Below are 23,318 nucleotides of genomic sequence, written 5' to 3'. Positions count from 1 at the left end.
TCAAGAAAAGGAATGGAAAATGGAGATTTTTAAGTCATGGAACTTAAAGGATTGTTTGTTACCTTTCCTGATTGTATGTATGTATAGGCATACTCAGGTTTAGTATGTAAAAGCAATGTTCTGTATATTTAGAATGTTTGTTCGTGTGTGCGTGTTGGTGGAGCGTAGACTCCCCGCACACCCAGCGCTGTTTACTTGCCTTTTATACCTTTTATACCTTTTATAAATATTCTTTTATAAATATTACTAAATTCAGATTGAGTTGTATCGTCATTTATAACAATAGCCATTATAGACTGTTACATATGTGTAGTCATGAGCAGAGTTTTTTCTTGTGTTCTTTCATTAGTATTAGAGTGTAAAAGTTTTTTTGTATATTTTTAAGTGACAAATAAAGGTTTTCAGGGAACAAATCCAAAATTTTGTTTAAGATGTCAGATGTCAGTAATACAATTACTTTAGCAATTCAGGTCCATATATGTATACATACATATACACAAACACACATATATGTGTATTTTTAAGGGACTAGATTTATAAAACAACTCCATGAAACAACATGATTTACTGTGAGCAGGATACATTCTGGAAAGAGTTTATTCTCCATGCTCTTTGTTTGGGCCCTCCTGTGTGTGCTGGACAGATTATTCAAATCTTGAGTATTTTTTACTCTGATGGTCAGTTTAAAATGACACCATATTATCCCCAGAATATATCCTTCATATAGCACAGAATAAAATTACTCTCTTTTGACCACTCCCCAATTAAAAAGCTAAGGATAACAGTCATATATAAATCTCTATGTAACTATTGCACAGGTTATGATAAAAGCCAGAGTATTTGCTTTGTTCCCCTTCAATCCTTCCAGAATGCTGCTGTGAAAGTCAGTTTTATCTCCTGAAGCTCAGGCCATGAAGCTCCCCAATTAAAATTCTTTCCCTGCTTACCATCCCTTTAGTCATGTTCAAGGTTCTTGTCTTCCCTATCAAGGCTGTGCTTTCATTTCTGCTTAGTATACCTCTTTTCTTGAATGCACACAAAATTCCCATGTAGGTGATGCTTTCAAATCTTTCTTCTAGTTTTATCTTTTTTTTTTTTTTTTTTTTTTTCTTCCTGCCTACTTAAGTTGGAACTGCAGCTGAAATTCTGCTCTGTCAGAGACTCCTACAGCGCCTGTGCGTAAGCTACTTGTCAGCTGTGCTATCCACCCTTGCCTGCCCATTCCTCAGATGACAAGAATGTTTAACAGGCCTTCGCTTTTACAATGAATACGTGGGGGACTTTGGGAGCTGGAAGCACAGAGTTCTCTTTAGCTTAATTTAAGAAGACAGGCTCTGTGGTTGGGAGTGAGAATTTCTCACATTCTTTTTGGATTGAGTTTAGGAAAAGATCATAGCACAAAAAGACTAGTGGATTACAGAGAGACTGCTTTGACTTCCATTAGCTATGCCATCCACAGTGGTCCAAACCACTGCAAAACCTTGAAGGAATGAGGTTTCAAAGTTCAGAGGCTTCTGTGCAGTTTTAATGGCAAATATTCATCATTCTCCATCTTTTTTTTTTTTTTTTTTTTTTTTTTCTTCTGAAAATACTAGGGAAAGAAATCTTCAATTAAAATCACCGATTTGCTTCAGTGACATGTAATTTATTTATTTTTTAATTATTTATGTATTTTTTTTTTTTATGTTAGCATGCCTCTGGTTTGCTGAAGCCTCAGATTAGAAAGTACATATTCCATATGGCATAATTTCAAAGAGAAACTATGTGAATTGAAGATTATGATGAAAATGTGTGTCTTAAATATGTATTTATTTATTAAATATCTATCCTATGCTTACTATCTTTTGGAACAGGAGTTATAAAGAGATTCATGTGAGAAATTCACTGGAGAAAAAAAAAAATCATATTTTGGTTTGATGGCTTATATTGAATTTATATGGCTGTACTTGTAAGGTAATTTAGAGTTTTAAGATCATGTCACAGCCAGCTGATCCACCTACAAACATATGTGGATGTAGAAGAAATGTATACAAATGACATAATACACACGTGACTGGATATCATCAGATTAAAATAGTAGATTTGCAAACTCTGCCGATAGTCAGCAAATTGAAGCAATTTGTACAAGAATACTAAGCTTTTCATTTGCTTATTGCAAAGTTTTAGGAATTTGGAAAACATATATGAGGAATTGGAAATACTTATTCACTAGATAAAAATTAATATGAATGTCATTGCTGGAATCTGGAGGGGTGATTTGCATGATTGGAATGTAGAGAGTACAGATTGTAGCTTATTCAGTAAAGATGAGAGTATGGGGAAATGACTAAAAGTTTACATATGGGAACAAGAAGTCATTAGTTTACATGCAGAAGCAAGATCAAGTCATGCCTTTGTGTAATATAGAAGACAGTTAAAAAATAATCTGCACACTTTTCTTTTCAGGAGTTCTATTCTCCCAGAGTTAATCAAAAATGAAATTAAAGGATTGAAAAATAAAACCAGAAAAATGCAAACAAAAGATTTACAATATTTAAAAGGAGTGTGTTAGGAGTATAGGCAATTCAGGGTTCATTCTTGGAGAGAAACAATTTTGATTAAAGTCTACCTTACTGGCAAATACCAAGAAACAGTGAGTTAGAAATGTTAAAAAAATAATTTAAACCAAACTAGGGGAAAAAGGGCAAGCAGCTGTTAAATTATATAAATATATTTAGCACAAAAATGTTTGGAAAGCTGAAAACCATAAGGAAAAACTGTGGTTGACAGCGTTTTAATAAAGAAAGAGGTTATTTTAAACACAGCAGGAATGCAGAAAACATAATTGGTGATCTTTAACAAATTAGTAAAAAGACGGTAAATTATATATAGTGTTGTAGATATACAAATGCTTCTTTAGTACTTCTATATTGGGATATGAAGACAAGGATATAGTTTTCTTTCCATTCATAACTCAGGGAAGAAGTAACAAACATCTACTTTAAGGAAAATAGAAGACTCCGAAATATTCAGGACCTGAATAATATGCCCTAACATGAATTTAAGATATATATATTTTTCTAAATATGTCTGAGTATATTAAGGAAATAAGAGAGATATTTTATTATGTCAATTAAAAACAAATTAACAAGTAATGTGATAAGGTAAATGTAACATGCTTAGTCTGAGAGCAATCCAAAGTGAAACAATGAACAAACTTCAATGGGAGTCAATTGACTGAGGAGTAAAATACACAGATATAATTATGTGCTAATGCCTTTTTATGAAAAAAAATGAGTCTTGTCAAACATTTCATTCCTTGATCCTAGTAAAAATTTTGTTGATAAAGTTAGTAACATATATCTAATAATCTTAGACTTTTATCATATATTTGACAGCATGACATGACATTCTGATTTAAAAATGAATGCTATAAAATAGCAGTGTAGCACACAATATACAAATGAATGAATGAATGAAAATCACTTCTCAAGAAAGTAGTGTCAAATAGGGAAACATCCTTGAAGATCTCTCTCTTGCCAGTGGAGTTCTCTAGGAAAATCCACTTGCCTCTTAATATCTTTATCTGTAGCAAACATGAAGGAAAAAAAAATCAAATAATCCTATGGCAGATGTTAACTACATTCTCTCCAGTTGGTGATCCCTGAACTGTTTAGAAGTTGACCACTTGGATTGTCCACACACTCCAGAGATTGATAAAATTATTGTTTTGTGTATGCTTCCTAATATTACATAAAGCTGAAGGTGTATGTGTGCATGAGATCATGAATGTGAGATAATGGATGTTATTGAACTACATAGGACAAAGCAGCCAGACATGGAGCAATTTCATCCAGTTTCTACCTTCTGGGGCTGGTTTCTGTAACAAATTCTGTCCAGAATCACACCTAACGTTTGCTTTGGAAGTAACTTAGTAGTCTACTAAAGAAAGATCTGACCAGCAAATTACACTTTAAATACTATCAATCACTTAAGTCTCAATATATACCCAGAAATTAAATGGGTAGAGATTATAACTTGGAAAGTGGTGTCCTGAAAATACTTTAAAAGGTAATGTTGTGCAAGGAATTAAAATGAATTGTCAGAATAATGCTGTGCCAAAAAGCTATGTAGTTCTTTAAAAATATAACTTAGTGAGTAACAAAAAGTGCTTTTTAACACATACAGAATAAGCGAGATTAGTACAGGATTTCTGCAAAGACTTGTGACAGACATCATAGTTGTTAAAGGTGCATGACAAATTGGAGTGGGTATAGCAAAGAAGCAACAAACAAACAAACAAAAAAACTTTAAAATTGTGCAAACTGGATAATATGTCCTATATTTTAAAACTTATAAAACACTGTCTATTTGTCTTAATAAGCAAGAGATTGAAAGTAGCCGTGATTACAAAGTTTAAGCACCTGTACAGGGAGAAACTACCAAATGCCAGTGAGCATTCTTTCAACTGCTTGACCAAAGAGGAACAAGAATCATTGTCTAAAACAAGTAGCTAGAAAATTCCAAATGAAATGTTATACATACTTTTTAATTACCCTATTATTATTATTATTATTTTAAATAAAAACAATTAGCCACTGGAAAAAATAATAAAAGAAGTGAGATTTATATTTATGCCTTTTTCTTTGCAGGCTTCTCAGTAAGAAGTCAAAATTATATTTCATTTTTAGACTACTATTTTTTTTTCTGAAACACTTATATGTCCCTGTTAAAAGTTAGCTAAGGTAACGTATGAGAGAAGTTTCAGAAGACTTTAAATACACTTTCAACAATACTTCAAGCATTAAAAAAAATATATAAAAATAATAAAAAAATCTTTCTCAAACATATTTATGCAACTAATGTAGGAAATATTGTTTCTCTCTAGATGCAGTGTTTTTTAGCCTAGCCAGCACTCATCTAAGCTAAAATTTAAATTCTGGGGCTGCTGAATCAGTGCAAAAATAGGCTTAATGGTATATATTTATCAATTAAAAGGACTAAGGAACTAGATCTATTGCACCACTCTGCAATTAGAATGTCAAAGATGGGGACAGGATGGATACATCAATATTTCTAACAGTAGAGAAATATAGAAATTATGTCAGGTGAGAATGAAACTAGCAGAGACTAAATCAGACACAATGTCACAATCCCCAGCATGTGTGAGTCATACCATTTCTGGCCTGGCACCAAATTGATTTTTAGTAATGTTATTAAGTTAATGATGATATCAAATGGCAGAAAAACAGCTGGATTACAGAAGACCTTAACGATTTTCTGATAGGAAGAATAGTCTGGAAAACAAAACAAAATGAAAAAGAGGTAAAGAGTAAATAAAATAAGTTGCTTCAGCAATAGCTAGTTCACATATTTCATATTATTTGAAAGCATTCAAACACAGTACTGAGGTTATACTGTTTTCTAACATAAGGAATGGGAAATTGTAACAGCTTCATAGCAGTAGCAGTGGGAAAAAAAAAAAAAGTCGTATTTATCCTTAAAATTAATTATTTTATGAATGGATTGTGTGATACAGTTATCTGTGATGGCAAAGGTTTGAACTTAATGAACCAGGAATTCCCTTCCAGTTCCATGTATTTGATCCATAAAGTAAAATATCAAGTAGAGGAAAACAGTATTATATCTGAGAGTGGTGTTATACTTCAATTCACAAAGATTAAAGAAGAAGAAAAAGAAAAAAAGTGTATTTATCTCACTTGTTCAGAGAGATTAAATTACCCAGATATATGAAATGATGTTGACTTTGTTGTTTCACATAGGAGAAACAACACACTTGAAACTCTCCTGTAACAAGCTCTTAAATTCATTGATTAATACTGAATTTCTTCAATTTCAAACAGTTTCAGAACTGCACATTGTGGTACTGAATCATGCTAAGGTTTCATGACCTTTAGCAAAGGAATTTTCAATACTTATTTAATAGAATACTGAAGCTAGCTTTATAGAAGAAATACTTCACACAAATAATTTCACTGTGAATCTTTGGAAGCAAGATTTATATACTTCATAAAAATGTGTACACAGGATAACATAACAGACTGTTTCTAATTGCTCATTGACATCAGCATGGACATAAAACTATGGGCTGCAGGGCTCCAACTCTTTTTAATCTCTTTCCTAAAGGTATCCATTTCTCATTGGAGGTGAGAGATGTGTAGCTGCTAAGTGTGAGGAGGATGGCAATGGAAATCAGTAGTGTTAATTAAATTACAAGAATTAACATATCCAGTATTTCTTGCTGCTCTAAGCTTTTGCAACCGATAATGAGAGGCTTAATAGTGAAGAGTAGTTTATGATCCCCTCCTTCTCACAGAACAACCAATATCCAATCTGGGTGCTGAGACAGTTAAAATTTTGACTAATTGTTCCTTTGTTCTTCTCTCCTCCCTCTATCTCAGTAGAATCAGAATTTAAAAAAATACAAACTTAAAAAGAGACAAAAAACTACAACTTTCTCTTCATCTTAGTGGGAGCAAACTTTGAACCTGCATCTCTGATTAATAAAAAAACCCACACATATCATTCCAGTCCCCAGGACAACTAATGAAAAACTTAGTCATAAAGAGCAGAAATATATATGTGTGTGTGTGTGTGTGTATAACCACTGTTTTTCTTGGTTAATATTGTATCAATAGTTTCCAAGCTAGTAAAGTTTGGGGGGAAAAATCTTTTGCAGTACTCTAGAAGTAACATTTAATTGCCGAGAATCTGTTTAAGTGTTGATAAATAGGAGATTGGTAGGAAAAACGGGCTTACTGTAAGTAGTTACAGCAGCCATCTTTTTTTCTACCTTTTTTATTCTCAGTTCGGTAAGATACTTAAGGCACTGTTTAAGTCTCATTATAGTTGGGGCCTTACCTACCTGGACTTATTTCTTTGTTTCACTGTTGGTGTAATCGAGAGCTTATTTCTAATTTAACATTTTGCTATTTATTAACATATCACTATTTATTAACAAATAAACAAAAATTCTAGGTCCTATTGATTTCTCTTCACAGAGCACTTTATATCTACTTTTTAGTTAGAATATGTTCCTCCATCTGCTTAGATTTGACATTTATTATTGAGGATAATTATTGCTTTCTGTTATGGTTGGGATTCTGATTTGTCCTTTTTGAATCCATCACCTGCCTGAAGCATTTTTTATATTTTAAAATAATAAGTTTGCACATTTATAAACATGCTTACATATGAACCTTCCACCATAGAGGAAGGTTTAATGTTGTATAAATCTGTAATGGTCTTTGGTAAATTTTGCTTCTGATAAACTTTCCATCTTTCATTGAATTCTATTGGAATGAAATTTATAAGGACAAGTGTCCCACTGAAGTTAGTGGGATAAGGTAGAAAGAAAAGGGTTGAAATAAAAGATAACAAAGCCACCTTTGTATGTATAAACCTTGGTAGCCATCCCAGTAGTCCTTACTGCTTGGAAAATTCCAGCAGATTTCAAGAAAACCATTACTTTCTGACTCAGCATGTGACCTGCTATTCAAAGAGATTGTTTTGAAAAACAAATATAAACAAACAACAACAAAACAGTAGATGAAAAATTAGAGCTGTATTAAATCCCAAAACAAATACAAGTTCTCTTCACTATTTTAAAGGTCTACCCCCTTTCTCATTGCATATATTAAAAACAACTATGGTTGATAATTAAATTAATAACAGATGTTTTCAAAAAGCATGTATGGACAATTCATGTTTAGTTTCAAACCCAAAGAAACATTTTGTAGATATTTCTCTGTTTGTGATATGGAGGAAAATAGTCACTAGGTAAAGAATTTTTTTCTTGTTGCACGTGACAAATATCTTTTCTTGACAGCAATCAGTCTGCCAGAAAAAAATGAATATGAAAATGAAAGTATGAAAATATGAATATGAAGATATGAAGCAAGAATTGATACAAAAATCATTAAAAACCAATGAAAATTATATTTTATTTGTCCTTTCTTCTTCTTAAAACTTTCTATGGTTTTACATTTTAAATAGAATTATTTGTCTCCTTTTTGTGACTCACCTTGAAGCCTCTGATTCCATCTCATTCATACGTGTTATCTTCTATGCCATTCTCACAGAATAAATACATGCATTTCAAACATTTATCCAAAACTTGTCTTCTAAGTTATGACTGTTATCATTTTTATGCCACAGTACTTTTTTTTTTTTTTTTTTTTTTTTTTTTCCCAAACAATAATATTGCTCCATTTGTGGAATCAGCTATTTGACTTTCAGTAACTTTTTCATCATTCACTTGGGAATTGAATTATTCCTTTTGTTAGAAGATATTTACTTGTATCATTCCTTGAAATGATGCCAAAGTGAGTTCTGGTATCTGATTTTGTCTGTATTTGCTTTTGAAAGTTACTGTCTAGTGTTGCCAACATATTATGCTTTGGCTGACATCAGAGGATTAATCTTGTGCACATGAAGCACATTCCTTCTTGGTGAAAGTAGAGTGGAAGTTGTCTGGCAGGTAGGCACCCAACAGACCCTGCCTCCTAATAATGTCCTAATGTTCATTCAGACTATGGGAGATGGAACCTTTAGTCAGAAGTAAAACCCCAGAAATATAAACAACATCAAAGTCAGGTTCTCTCTCTCCCCCTCCTCCACCCCCCTTCAGCTCCTTCAGTAACTGCAGATTCTGTCTCATAACATCACAGTATTGTATCATGTACATACCATACAGAGTAGTGATCCTGTTTTTTTTTGTTTTTTTTTTTTTTTTATTGGCTTTATTCCTCTCTCCCTTCCAAAGTTCACAATGCTTATTTTTGTTGTACAGTGTGTATTGATAAAGGAAATGATTTTTGACCACAATAATACAAAATTGATTTAAAGAAACAGTTTAGGATTATTGTTACTTATTGGCTCTCCTGTAGAATCTAGAGATGCAGCTGTGACCAGGAATTGCCTTTATAAGGCATTGTATCCAATATAACTGTGAGCCAGGCAAGGCATTTACTTGTATTTTGAATCTTGCCAGAATCAGATAATAAAAATAAATAAATAAATAAAAATCCACTGAATTCCACAATAAGCTTCATTTTATAGAAAGGACACTGTGGCATAGGGACGATAAAGGCCAGAATAACACAGATCATTCACACACACATGCACAAATGATAAGAGATTTGTGTTTCCTAGCATATGCCTTAGTGACAGGATCATTTTTGTCTCTGCAGGAAAGATGATTGCTCTGTCAGTATAGATCTCTGCTGGGTTAATGACCTCTCTTAAAAAATTTAATTTGTTTATAACTTCGCACTGTCACAGTGAGAGTGACAGTACTACATCATTAGAGTGACCATACACAGTCAGTATACAAATGGTTAAGTGGTTACATTTTATCTATTAAATTCCATTTCTTTAGCTCCAAGATGATAGTAGCTTTTTATCAGTTCTCCTGGATGCTGTTTACCGGAAAAATATTACACTTACACGTGTGCCCACAAAAAATGTATGGGTAAGCTGAAAAAAAATCAGGGTAAGCTGAGAATTTGGCTATTAGGACTTTTCAGATATAAGGATATTCCCAGTAATAGTAAATAAATAAATAATTAAAACTGTCAGATTTAATACTCTAAAAAAAAATCCTTTTTTTTTTTTTGTTTAAATTTGTTTAAAGTAAAGCTTGATAGAACATGTTTCTTTATTTGATTTTTTTTTTTTTTTTTGGCAGAAATTCTCAATTAATTTAAAATTCTATTGAGAGTACTGGCTGCAGAATAAATAAATAAATAAATAAATAAATGGTGGTTAGAGATTTTTACTGAAATGAGAAAAAGAGAAGGCAAAATATATATATATGATTGTCCAAAAGATCTACATTTATCAAGTTTATCAAGGGATGTATTTTAATCCCTTCTTTGATTCATATATGATACGCAAACAAAAGTGGGAAAACTGAAAGACATTTATCCATCCCACTAGCAGCCTTGTGGTAAGGGGGCTGGTCCAGCATGTGATAAGTGCAAGATGGTGACAATCTGAGTCTTTCCCATCTCAGAGGAAAACTTCATCAGCTTTGAGCTGTGTGGGGAACATTCTGGGTTCAGATGGGGGAGAAAGAAATCATCTATTTCTGTATATGAAAAGAGTTTTATAACACTTAAGAGCTGAAAACTGGTGAACAATTGTAAGGTACAGTGATTAAATCACTTGAATGAATACATATAGCTCATACAAATTTTATTTGAAGTAATTATACTTTATAGTTTTATACATTACTTTATACAGTTATTTCTCTCCTACTAATAAAAACCAAACATTTCTCAAACAATACAAAACAAAACAGAACCAAACCAAACAAAAACAAACACACACACACACAAAAAAAAAAAACAAACCAGCATTCAGAATGCAAAACCAAATCAAGACCAAGCAAAACATTTAAGAACTTTAAAAAAAGAACTGGCTGAGTTTTCCTATGTACTTTCACATCAGTTTTACAAGTCTGTTGGTATTGAATAGTTGACTGGAGGATATGGGATCATTCGCAAATGCTACCACTAAACATAAGAAAAGCAAAAGCACCCTGAAGAATATTAGAAAATTTTCTTGTTTCCAGTATTTTTAAGAATCTGCTAATCTCTTCCCCTGATTTCTTTTCTGCCTACTTCAGGTTGGAGGTGGTAACTGTGGTTTAACCCCAACCTCTAAAATAGTGTCTGGAAATGAATAAAATAAAGCAGTCCATCTCTTGCTCCTAAGACTGGCAAGGGCATATTTGAAAAAAGCAAACAGGAGAAAAACAAGCATCAAACGTGCAACAATCTTGACAGCATACTACAACTCTGATAGGCAGCCTGTGCAGAGGGGAGAGTACAAAGACAGTTACAAATGGCAAGGTGCACATTTATGAATACCAATAAAGTTCCCCCTCTGCTCTATCATCCCTTTAAGGTGCTGTTTTTCAAATAACCATTTTAGAAGAAGCTTTATAATTGCTTTCGCTTTAAATACCTAAATTAAATATACATATATAAAGTAAGGAACATTTGTCTCACACCTTTTTCAGAATCATGGCACTTTTTAAAGTAGCATTGCTGATTTATAAGCAATATGACTGATTTTTAAGTCATATCTGTGATTTATAAGTCAGGACTTCATATACTGTGAGTATTAAGATCTATTTTATGAAGCAGAGTTTATTTGTTAAAAAAAAAAAAAAAGACTGATTTACAAGGCAGATTTATTAATCACAGCTTGGAAATTTAAACCAAAGTCTTATATTTAAAGTCTTATATTTATAAATTAGATGCTTAAATCAAATTCCAATTTATACATAATGGAATTGGTTCTAGAGATGTGCAAATAGTAATATATCCAATGCCATTCCTACCTGAAGATAACAACGATCCTGCTTTAGCAATTAATTTGGTTATTATTCACACTGCTGAAAAAAATCCTACCTTTAATCAGATGGATACTATTTGGAAAGTAGTCTTCAACAAGGAGCCAGGCAGAAAGAAATACTGACTTTCAGACAGGTAATGAAGAGCTTAAACTGACGTATGTTAATATATGGATTTGGGACTCTGCTTTTTTTGAGTTTTCATGTTGCTGAGCTTGTGCTCTACTGGGATGGTTACTACTGCTACAGAAAAAAGGTTAGTTTAATTTGCTGTTGTTTGTTCCTTTTGTATTCCGAGAAAAAAATACAGAGCTGACATTAAATCCCCCTTTCCCAAATTCCTCTAATAATAATTATTCAAATTTTTTCACAAGATTTTATAAGCTCATATATAAGCTCATGTCATGTCTAGAACTACCAGGCCTCTGAAAAGAAAGGCATACAAAGTATCTTAAAAGTACAAAGTATCAACAAAGAACAAGATGGTGTATATTTGAATATTTAACTTTTTAGTCAAACTCATCTGTCTGAAGCAAATTAATAAAATTCACTAGAAATACCTTTCTGTCTCATTATGCATAGCCATGGCTTGAAGTGTCAGGTTTAGATAAGCTGAAAGCAATATGACTGAAAGGTACATTTTCTAATCAACTTCCCGAATAATCTTTGAATCCAGACAGAAATATATGTAATCAATATATGAAACCTACCATACCAATTTATCCAATACACTGGAAATTAGTCTTTTAATCCTTTAGCAGTGTCTTGCAATGTTATCCTTGACCTGCTACTTCTTATTATTTCATTCTGAATTAAGGCTTTCTTTAGGAAAAAAAAAAAATAATAAAAAAAATCCATTAAGCTTGGCAGAGAAAGCCTTGAGATGTTTCCGTGAGCTGGTTCTATACATTCTACGTAAGTAGTTCCTTTCTGAACGTATTATCACAAACCATAAAACCTTGTTGGCTTTCTTACATACACAGGACTAAGAAATCTACAATCATTGTAAAGGCTGTGTATCATACATCAAGATCAGAGATGAAAACTTCTTAAAATAATGGGAATCAGATTGTTCTTCTGCTTTGTAAACAGAGTTGACACACGGATAAAAATGATATCTGTTCTGATGCTTTCCTCAGATACTTTGTACCTTGTGCCAAAGTGAAAACCATGAGTAGGTAATATCCCAGGGACTGACTGACTGAGTTTGAGTGGCATATAAGAGTCCTTCTCAACACCTTCTTTCTCAAGATAGCCTTCACTGAAGTGCACTTTCCTTTTGTGTTTGTCCACATACTTTTTCCTTTTTCTGCAGAAATCCTGACACATCTGCTCGATGACACCACCTCCAGCTGAGGGAAAGGTAGTGGTAGATTGCAGAATCCCGTTCCACATTCTGTTCATCTTTCTCTTCACTACCTTTCTCTTCAAATTCAAAGTATAGTAATTCCAAGTTGCTTTTCTTCCTCTATTTCATCCTCTTGTAGTGTAAAACAAAATTGGACTGCTTTGATTTGACTTGGAATAGCAGTAAGGGCCTTGAATCATGTTCTTTGGATATCAGCTGTCTCAGTGCAATGCAACCTAAGTAGGAATCAATGCTAAGGCATAGAGGTGTCAAGTATGCACTTGAGAGCTGGAGCAAAATTTGGCAAGCTTTTTTTGTGAAACACTACTAATGTTTTCAGGAACACATCCTTCTGACACCTGTAAAATGAAAATTAAACTATACTTTCAAAAGAGGAATATACACTGGACTTGGGACAGGACACAGTTCAAGTTATTATTTTTTTCCCAACTGTCAATAGATAAAAAATTCTTTGAGTGATCACTAAGCTTTGGTAGTTAATTACTGCATTCATTTAACTGGGGAGAAAGTAGTCCAGAGAAAGCATAAGATTCCTTTCTCCATTCAGAAGTAGGTCTGCAGAATCTGCTGCATTGTTCATTTAGAAAGACAAGTTTTCTGTTCTTTTGGGTCCGCAAGAGAATTGGAATGACAGGAGAAGAGATTGTGTGGGAATCTGGTATCAAAAGGAGATCCTCTTATTTTCAAAGGGAGGTAGTTTTTCTCTTTACTGAGTGCCTCACCCTGTGCCTTTACCCCATGTACTGACATGCAAGGAGGTCGCTATTGTAAGCTCTTGGGATCCAGATATGCTTAAAAACAATAGCACTGAAGACAGGAAGGTAAAGATATCTGCTATGTTGGATCTGAAACTTTTGTCACTAGTTTGAAAGGAAGAACGAGTTTGAGTTACTAATTACCATGTTATTACTATAAACTTCCTATGTACTCTGGTAAGATACATTTCAATCTGAGAAGCAGAGAAAGACTTTATTGGATTTATCATGAAGGGAAAAGACAAGGCAAAATAAATATTAAAACCAACATATAAAAGAGACAAATAGTGAGTGCGATGTAAATATCTGGCAAGGGTAATAAGGTAAATCGCAGAGGAGAAAAAATATAAGAAAACAAAAACTAAGAGAAATTCTTGTGGAAGCATATATTAACAGAAGAAAGATATTAAGTGAATAAAGTAAATATTGGGGAGAAGGCAAAATAACAAGGAAAGTAGTGAGGGAATAGGAAAATAATAAAATATAGGTATGCTGACTGAATATAATAAAGCAAGTCACTAAAGTAAGACAAATATTACTCTAATAGAAACAGAAAACTATGACAGCTGCTGGGAATAAAGAAGAGACTTGAAATAAGACGTATATTGCAAATGTGGCTATCAGAATACTACATGAGGCTTAATGCAGGCAGAGTGAAAACAAAAGTTGAGACATATTTTGAATAAGTGAAGCTGTGAGAGGCTTGACTGATAGACATTTGATTATACAAGTGAGAGAATATCCAAACTTTAGACCAAAAGAAATGTTTCAGAAGCAGCTTGAGCTTTCCCCGAGTTATGCCAGTGTTTTTCAAACTGTGATACAGTGTGAACATAACAGAAAAAGATTTGCTTATTTGTAAGATTAAGAAGGAAATAAAACAAAGTATGTGTGATCTGAAGTGTTTCACTGAAATACTGTTCTCGGTGCTGAGTATGACTCCCACACAGGACTCATAAATACTTATCCTGCTGTTGCAGTAGATTATTTATATAATATTAGTGTCCAAAGGGAACTGTAAGGTCAGAGCTCTTGTTGTTCCCCACAGGCTATTTACAGACTTCTGAGTGTGTGGGTGGTGAGAGGGGTCCCAAATGCACCACAAGACTGGCTGGGTATTCAAGCCATCTGTGAAGAAGCTTAATAAACCAGGAAAAATGTGTATAAACACAGTAAGAATACATATTATCTAAGATAGCAGTTGTATAGTGTAATGGTGCCAAGATTCCTGAAATCCGTGCTCTGTTTTGATCTGTTTTAGAGGAATTTTAATACCCTTGATGTTTCTAGATACCTAACAAATATAAGTAGCCACAGATGATCTCTTGCAGACAACCAGAGCAGTCATATCAGAGCTCTTGGAGCTCACCCAGCTGAGCCTGATCCTTTTCAATGGGGAGGAAAAGCCAAGACCAAGATCTTTTCCAGAGTCAAGTGGCTTGCCCAAAACATATGCAGTCTTTCTCCTAGCAAGGATTAATCTTTGTCCAAACCTTCCAGGAGAAAGGAGAAAGTCAGTTTTGAACTGATGAAAGGAAAGGACATAATCCTTCAAAGTATCAGAACTAGCAGGAATGTCTTTCACGATTGGAGGTGATAGAGGAGGATAAGGAAAAGATCAAAGCATGAGTAAATTCTTCCTCCCCTTTCTCCTTTATGAGCTACCAAATACAATTGTACAACATGCTGCCTGCCAATTGTGCTTGCAACAAATAAATTCAATACAATTGTCTGGTTCACTAATTTTTTTGCGTCTGATTTGTTTTAATCTGATGGATAATGAATTTAAACTTGTTCTACGCTGTCATCACATAACAGGATGGAATATAATGGTTGAATAAGTGCTAGGTCTGAGAGAACTAGAAAATCTCAAAGCTATCTTTTTTTTTTTTTTTTTTTTCCCTAGGGATATTTTCATGACCCTAGTGCTTCCTAATTTAAATCTGTTTTTCATTAAAAGAACTTAAAACAAACAAATAAATAAATGTTTGCCTCTCTCTGTATATGTTGCTTCATATTGTTGCTGCTCAGCCAGCTGAGACCCAGCCTGCAGGCCACAAGCTTCATTACTACTCCTGGCTGCCTCATCATGCTCAGGAAGAACCAGCTTGATTGAGGGAGGGTCAGGAGCTACACATGGTTATCCACTAACATAGTGTCACCCACTTCTTTACATGCTTGTGTCATTCTGTTCAACTTGTCCTCATTCTCTGCATCGAAACAGTACAAGATAAGACAATGATTTCCCTTTCCTCCTTTTTCTTTCATTTTTTTTCCTTCTTTTTCCTGATTTTACCCTGCTGCGACCGCTAAAGGGGGATGGAAGGAAGTATGCTGGAAAGGAAAAAAGACACATGGGTGAAGGAAAAAGACAGAGGGAAAAAGAAACAAAGGCTGTGTGGAAGCACAGAGTGAAAGAAAAAAATATTCTCTGTTTTCCATCAATGAGCAATGTTCATCCGTTCCTGGGAAGCAGGGCCTCAAGATGCACAGTGGTTGTTTGGAAGGACAGACATCTTCATAAGAAGTCCCCCCTCCCACCCCCTTCCTTCCCTTTGTCTTATGTTACTTTGAGTATACACCACTATTTTGTCTATCAAAGCCCTTAACCCACAGAATGCAGTCAAGAGCATTACTTGGTATCTCTTAAATTATCCTACATGAAGGCAAGGTCTAGGTCTTCTCAACTAGACCTAAGAGGTGTTTGGAAAAGCACTGTATAGTCATTTTATTTTCATTGCTAATGTCATTTCGCATGGTGAAGTAAATTATTCCTAACGGTAATTTGTTATGCGAGTAAAATGTCTTTTGAGGTAAAACAATGCAATGGTAAACCCAGGGCCTGATACTAAGGCAAGATAATATGATTTTGATATAGAGATATATACAGAGAACAATGATAACAAAGTGAGCAAATCACCAGTTCAGTTTTAATTGATACTTGTCCAGGGAAGCAAATAATCAAACAGGAAAGGGAAAGAAATATTGATAAACAAATATTCAAATTTAGGTAACCAAGAGAGAAAGAAAAAGAAAGAAGCAAATAGATGATGAAACTGTCAGTAGTGAAATTATGATACTTAGAAAAATGAGAGGTAAGAAAGGCGGGTGATATTTTGACACAATAAGAAAACCAGGACAATTGGAATAGAAAACAATGGAGAAAAAAAAATAATGTAGTGGTCTCCAAGCAGGAAAACTCTTCCCTTCCCTTCCCTTCCCTCCTCCTTCCCTTCCCTTCCCTTCCCTTCCCTTCCCTTCCCTTCCCTTCGCCTTCCCTTCCCTTCCCTTCCCTTCCCTCCCTTCCCTTCCCTTCCCTTTCCCTTCCCTTCCCTTCCCTTCCCTTCCCTTCCTTCCCTTCCCTTCCCTTCCCTTCCTTCCCTTCCCTTCCTTCCCTTCCCTTCCCTTCCCTTCCCTTCCTTCCTGTCCCTTCCCTTCCCTTCCTTCCCTCCTCCCTTCCCTTCCCTTCCTTCCCTTCCCTTCCTTCCCTTCCCTTCCCCTTCCCTTCCCTTCCCTTCCCTTCCCTTCCTTCCCTTCCCTTCCTTCCCTTCCTTCATCTCTCTACCTCAACCTGTCTTTCAGCCTGTCTTTCTGACATCTATTCCTGGATTATATCTTGCTGCATGCTAGACTTTACACATACAACAAAACTCAGCTGTTCATTTTTCCTTTCAGGCCATTCTTCCTCCCCATTTCTTGTCAATGTTGACAACCCCATCCCCCTCCTTGTCACTCAGTCTCATAACCTGGTATTCATCTTCAGCTTGTTCATCTTTCACAGCTCACAGGCTGTAGCCCTTTCCTAATCATTCACTTGTCCTTGTATAACATTTCCGGTGCCTGACCTTTTCGTTTTTACTCACTCCTTGTGCCCTGACACTTGTCTTAACTATTGCAACTTCTTCTGTTCTGCCATCCAAGACATCCTCACGGCCTGTTCCAGCCTGTAAAAAGCATAGCTGCTAGGATTGTCTTCCTTGCCCATCAGTCTGTCCATTGTCACTTTTTCAACCTTTTAATCATTGTACTGGCTTTCTGTATTTCAGAGCAATAATTTTTCACATTTCTCCCTAACATCTATCACAACTCTGACCCTTTTAACTTTTTCTTTTATCTTCTGTCCATCTATAATTTTGGCCTTGTAAAAATACTTACCTAATTCTTTAGGTTCTGTTTCTGCTCACACTGCCTCAAGGCATGTAACATCTATCCCAGTTTTTTTCTGCAGCCTTTCTATACTTTTTATGGCTTTGCACTCCTTTTCAATGACCACTGTTTGTTCTGATACCCATAATACGTCAATGGAAAAATGGTGGCTTGACTGAACAGTAGATCAGGATAAACAGTTTTAAAGTAAATCAGTAGTGATTATTACAATTAATATATTTTTCTTTATTGTTTTAAACAAATAATATGGACTGGGTAGCTTTAGTATCTGTGTATGTGTCTGCATAACCTTACAAAATTGGATCTGAAGTCAATATGAGCACTCCTAGTACTGTCATTTTATTGTGGTTTTACTGAAACATGCTCTGAAAAGTCTTTACAACAAAATGTAATACAGGTAAATGCACACTGGGAAGCAAAGACAGCAGGTGGGAAAATGCACAACTACTTGTTTACATGCAAAAGCATACATACATTTTTAATCATCCACTGTTAGAATTAGTATAGCATATTTTCTTGCAGTGTCAAATCTCCTCTTTTATCCGGTAAGAGTTCAGGTGACTTTAAAGAAAAGTTTGAAGGCTTCTTGGAAAAGTTGGGTTGTCTTTGAAAGTAAAGCACCAGAGTCAACCAGAGACAGTAGAAAGGGAAAGATGCCATTACAGTGAACAATATTACTTTTATTTCATCTCTTATACATCTCCCATGAATGAACCCATTTAAAGATAGAATGTTAATTTAACAATGTGGTATGTGAGGCATACCTTAGAAATACCTTAAAGTAAAAGCAAAAGGTTAGGAAGTATCAACCCCACTGCTCTTGATGTTTCTGTTTGTGTTTGTGTACATATTATATTTTCAGTGACTATACACTTGAGGGTATGCAACATCCGTTACTTGACTAACTCAAGTTCTTTGGTGACAGTAATGAATATACTTATAGATGTGGGCTTGACATACAGTCAATCAATTTAAAACATTACATTTAAATAACGATTGTATGCATATTAAATATGAAATATTTTAAAAAAATAAACAGCAAGGAATACTATTACTACTGAGAGAAATTGCATTTTATTTGCTTTATAGCTGTAGAAATTCTTCTAACATGTTCCAGAGAGTGCTTGACATAAGCACAGGACATAACAAAGCCAAAGAAACTGAGCAGAATGCAGTATCTGTTGCATTTATTTATATATATATATAGCTATTGGTTAATAGTCAGTCCTAAACCATGAAAAAAGATCTCAAAAGATACTGAAGACAGTTATGTCTTTGCTGTATTCAGATCATACATTCTTTCTACAAATTTCTGTCATAAGACAGAAAAAGGTGTTAAAACAATGAGTAACAATCTATGAAATAACTTTGAGAAAGACAGACAAACAAACAAGAACCTTTCAATATACTTGTCAGGGAAAGAGAACACTAAGAACATGCCATTTTAGCTTGTGAGTACATTCAGGCTGGAAAATAGAAATGATTTTACTATCTGAGTTGTGATGTTTTAGAACAGATGGGTGAGAAATTGTAGTCTTAAAATCGAGGTTGAAGAGTTTATTAAATTTATTATATGATGAGTAATACCTACAGTAGACAGAAATGGAGACTAATACTCTGTTCTAGAATTCTGTTCTACTCAAATATTACTATATCTTTCACTGAACTTTCTAAACTAAGTCCAGTCTCCTGTTGATACAGGGCCTGAAATTTATGACTATTGTTTAATTTGCTTCCTTGGCTTGCAGTATCTGTTTACACTGTTTCTGCAGGGTCTAAATTCACAAAAAAATCGTCTTCTGACCCTGTGTTAATGCGACAGTTGTGGATGTTCATAAACTCTGATGCAGTGGCAGCAATACCACTGAATGAATCATTGTATCATTACAAATCTGCTTTTCTAAGTAAGGACTAGGTTGGCTGTGGCTACTAATGAACACAATGAGAAATCCTTTTCTTGGTTTTGAGGTACTAAATTCATTATAGGCACTGCTGTACTCTATAATTTAGATAGCAATAGTATTTACTCTGTGTCCAAAACTAAAATGCATCAGATTGATTAAAATAGCATTATTCTGAAGAGTAAACATTTTGATAAACTTTATTATCTCCTTTCATTATGGAGAGAAACAATGATGGCCCAGTTTTCCACTGTGTCATAAGTACTTAGAAAATAGCATTTTGTTTTATATTCTTTTAGGATTCCATCTTATATTCTTGAGTTGACCAAATACACGGGTAAATAATTAGTTGTTCTTTGCTTCCCCCCCCCCCCTTTTTTTAATTGTTTTTCAATTTTTCCTTTCATTATTTCAGTAAAACAAAATATTACAGAAACTTGTAATGTTACATATGGGTTGGGAAGCTTAATTAATGCCTTTTTATATTTCTCACTAAAGACGGTAAATTGCCATTAAATATTGTATCACACTTAAAAGACAAGCACTTATTTCTTCTAAATATATACTGATGCTTTATGCTACAGACGACTACTTAAAATGACTTTGTCAGGCATTGAAAGACATACAAAAGTAACTACTCAGCACTTGGAACTGATCAAACAAAATCTGTTAAAATATAAGTTGAAGTACTTTATCAGACAAATACAGCACTACAAAGCAAATTCAATGGACTCACCTGTGCCCCTAATAGTAATAAAGAAGAAAGAAGCCACTAAAACTGTTCCCAGAATAATAAAAATGTTAAATATATACCCTTTAGGAAGCTTCCCATTTGGAACTCTAACTCCTCATATGAATACACTTTCACGTAAACATGCACCAAATACATTGAATTATCCTGTTTTACTGTGGTCTGTTTTAGGGAAGGTATATATCATTTCACTTCTTCTGCAGATACCATAACTTGAAACAAAACTGTATAAATGCTCTCCAATGGGCAGAAAACAATAGAAATAAAAGTTCTTAGCTCTAATTAAAAATGCTAGAAAAGCTATTCTTACAATGAAACCAAAGCTTTAGATAACTTCATTAAATGACCATAGCATTTGAAATTCAAGGAACAAATGTTAGAAATACTACATGAGAGAGGCAAAGATGTCTATTATACCAGCACTCACTACAAGCTTAGCCATGTTTCAAATACAAAGTGTTTAAATATGAGGTGTACAACATGCTCGTCTCATATTTTTTCTAGATTCCTTTTATAGTAAAAGGCTGTTTTAGAATATGATTTATTTGCCATTTATTTGTTAGGTTGTGTGATAAAAAGCTTATTTATACACCCATAAAAGAACCCAGAGAGATAATGGCAGGTGAGGGATCCCAGATAATAATACCCTTCCCTGACTACTCATCAGGCCCATCATAGTAGCCATTAGCCCATCAAAAGCCCATCTCCATCAACCCAGAGGACTGCAGAGGCACAATGGCAGTGGAGGGAACACAAATGAGGGACTCAGAAAAAGGGGCAACCTGTTGAGAGCCTGGAAGGCTCTTAGATACAGATGCTAGCAACTGCAGAGACTGGAACCCAGGGCCAGGGCAGTGGTTAAAAGGATGTGGCTGGAGGGATGCACCTTGTACTTATTTATATGTATATTCTCAATAGCCAGCCGCTATCCTGCTTAGCTAAAGAAGGGAGAGGGATGAGACCGCTGGTGTTGTTTGTGTGAGTGCTCTGCGTGTCTGTGTTGGTGTGTGTGTGTGTGTGTGTGCAGATGTATAAAAAGTGTTTCATATATATGTGTCTGTGTGTACCTACAGGGAGTACACAAGTCCTTCTCTGCAGGGCTGCTCTCAATGAGTTCTTCTCCCAGTCTGTTCTCATGTCTGGGATTGCCCCAGCCCAGGTGCAGCACCTTGCACTTTGCCTTGTTGAACCTGGTTCACATGGGCTCAGTTCTCCAGCATGTCCATGTCCCTTTGGATGGCATCCCTTCCTTTTGGTGTATCAAGTGCACCACTCAGCTTGGTGTCATCTGCAAACTTGCTGAGGGTGCACTTGATCCCACTGTTTATGTCATTGATAAAGATATTAAATAGTAGTGGTCTCAGGACAGACGCCAGTGGGACACCACTCATCACCAACCTCCACCTGGATATGGAGTCATTGATCATGACTCCCTGGGTGCAACCTTCAAGCCAATCCCTTATCCACTGAATGGTACGCCTATCAAATCAATGTCTCTCCAATTTGGAGATCAGGATGTCATGTGGGACTGTGTCATAGTCCTTTCAGGATTCCAGGTGGATGACAACATTGGTCAGTCTTCCTTTGTCAGATGATTCAGCATCATAGAAAGTCACCAGAGATTGTAAGGCATGATTTGCCCTTGGTGAAACTGTGCTGGCTGTCTTAGATCACCTCTTTGTCTTGCACGTGCCTTGACATTGCTTCCAGGAGTATCTTTTCCATGATCTTCCCTGGCACAGAGGTGAGGCTCACTGGTATTTACTTCCTCAGGTCCTCCTTTCTACCATTTTTCAAAATGGGAGTGATGTTTCTCAGAAAACTGAGAACACTAGCTCAGATGTTGACAGCTATATCTACTCAGATAGATCTCAGTTTTTTTTTGTTTTGTTTTGTTTTGTTTTTTTCCTTAACACCTCCTCATATTCTTTAGGTTAAGGTCTTTATGGCTAAAAAAAGGTACACAGTGAAATTTCTACTGTTTTCTGTTTCCTCCTTTCTCATTTCTTGAGAATTTCCTCTTGTTATTTCACCAGTTGTGTCTGTAAATCTACATATAATAGAATAAAAGTATGTATCTTCAGATGCCTTAGCAACTATTTTTTTTCTAATTGATTCATCTTTCAATTGTTCATAGTAGAACATCTTTTTTCCCATAGCTCTCTTGTTCAGACATCAAAACATTCATGTACTCTGTTCCTGTTCAGTGGGTGGCATGACTATTTAGTCATATTTGCTTACAGACAAAATTTCTCAGAAATGGATCTCTGAGTAGTCCTCTTAACACTGCAGTTCAGTATCTTCTAAATATAAGTCCAGTCCTCTCTTGTGAGCATGAAGACTCTAAACTGAATCAGTGAGTATTTTATCATTCATTATGAAGTGCAGGATAAGTGCCTCACAGAACAGGATTTGGTGTAACTACAGTACAGAAAAGGCCCTCACATTTTGTCTGTTACTTTCAGAAAGCTAGACTTTTTGAAACTCTTGTTTACTTCAAGCAGTCTTCACTGAATGCTCATAGCTCTTGAAAACAAAATCATTTAGCAAGCATTTTTTAAAACACATAATATAAAAAGAAAATTATAACTGTTGCGTGTCTCACTTATTGATCAGACATAACACATAGCCTCAATGCTATGAAAAGGCTATTCCCCTCAAACCAAGATTTTACATCAATAAATATCAAATTTAATGATATATTAAAATGCATCTTAATAGTGACGTATTTTTGGAAAGTAAACCAGACTTCTTAGATGTAAAGTGGATCAACCAGAAACACTTGGCAGCTGCTGTAGTTTTAGTTTCTTTCCTTCATCATTCTATAGAGAAATCAAAAACATTGTCTCTTCAGCAGATGGTAAGCATTCTTCCAACATACCATCTCCATTTTAATTTGCAAGCACTCTGTTTTTTGTTTTTGTTTGTTTGCTTGTTTGTCTTAAAAGCTTGATTAATATATATATATTTAATCCATTACTCAGATATTCCTATGACAGAAATAGAAAACACA

The sequence above is a fragment of the Anas acuta genome, chromosome 1 (assembly GCF_963932015.1).
Source record: "Anas acuta chromosome 1, bAnaAcu1.1, whole genome shotgun sequence".
NCBI classification, from domain to species: Eukaryota; Metazoa; Chordata; class Aves; order Anseriformes; family Anatidae; genus Anas; species Anas acuta.
The sequence above is the reverse complement of the archived record's forward strand: the minus strand, read 5'-3'. Positions refer to the sequence as shown.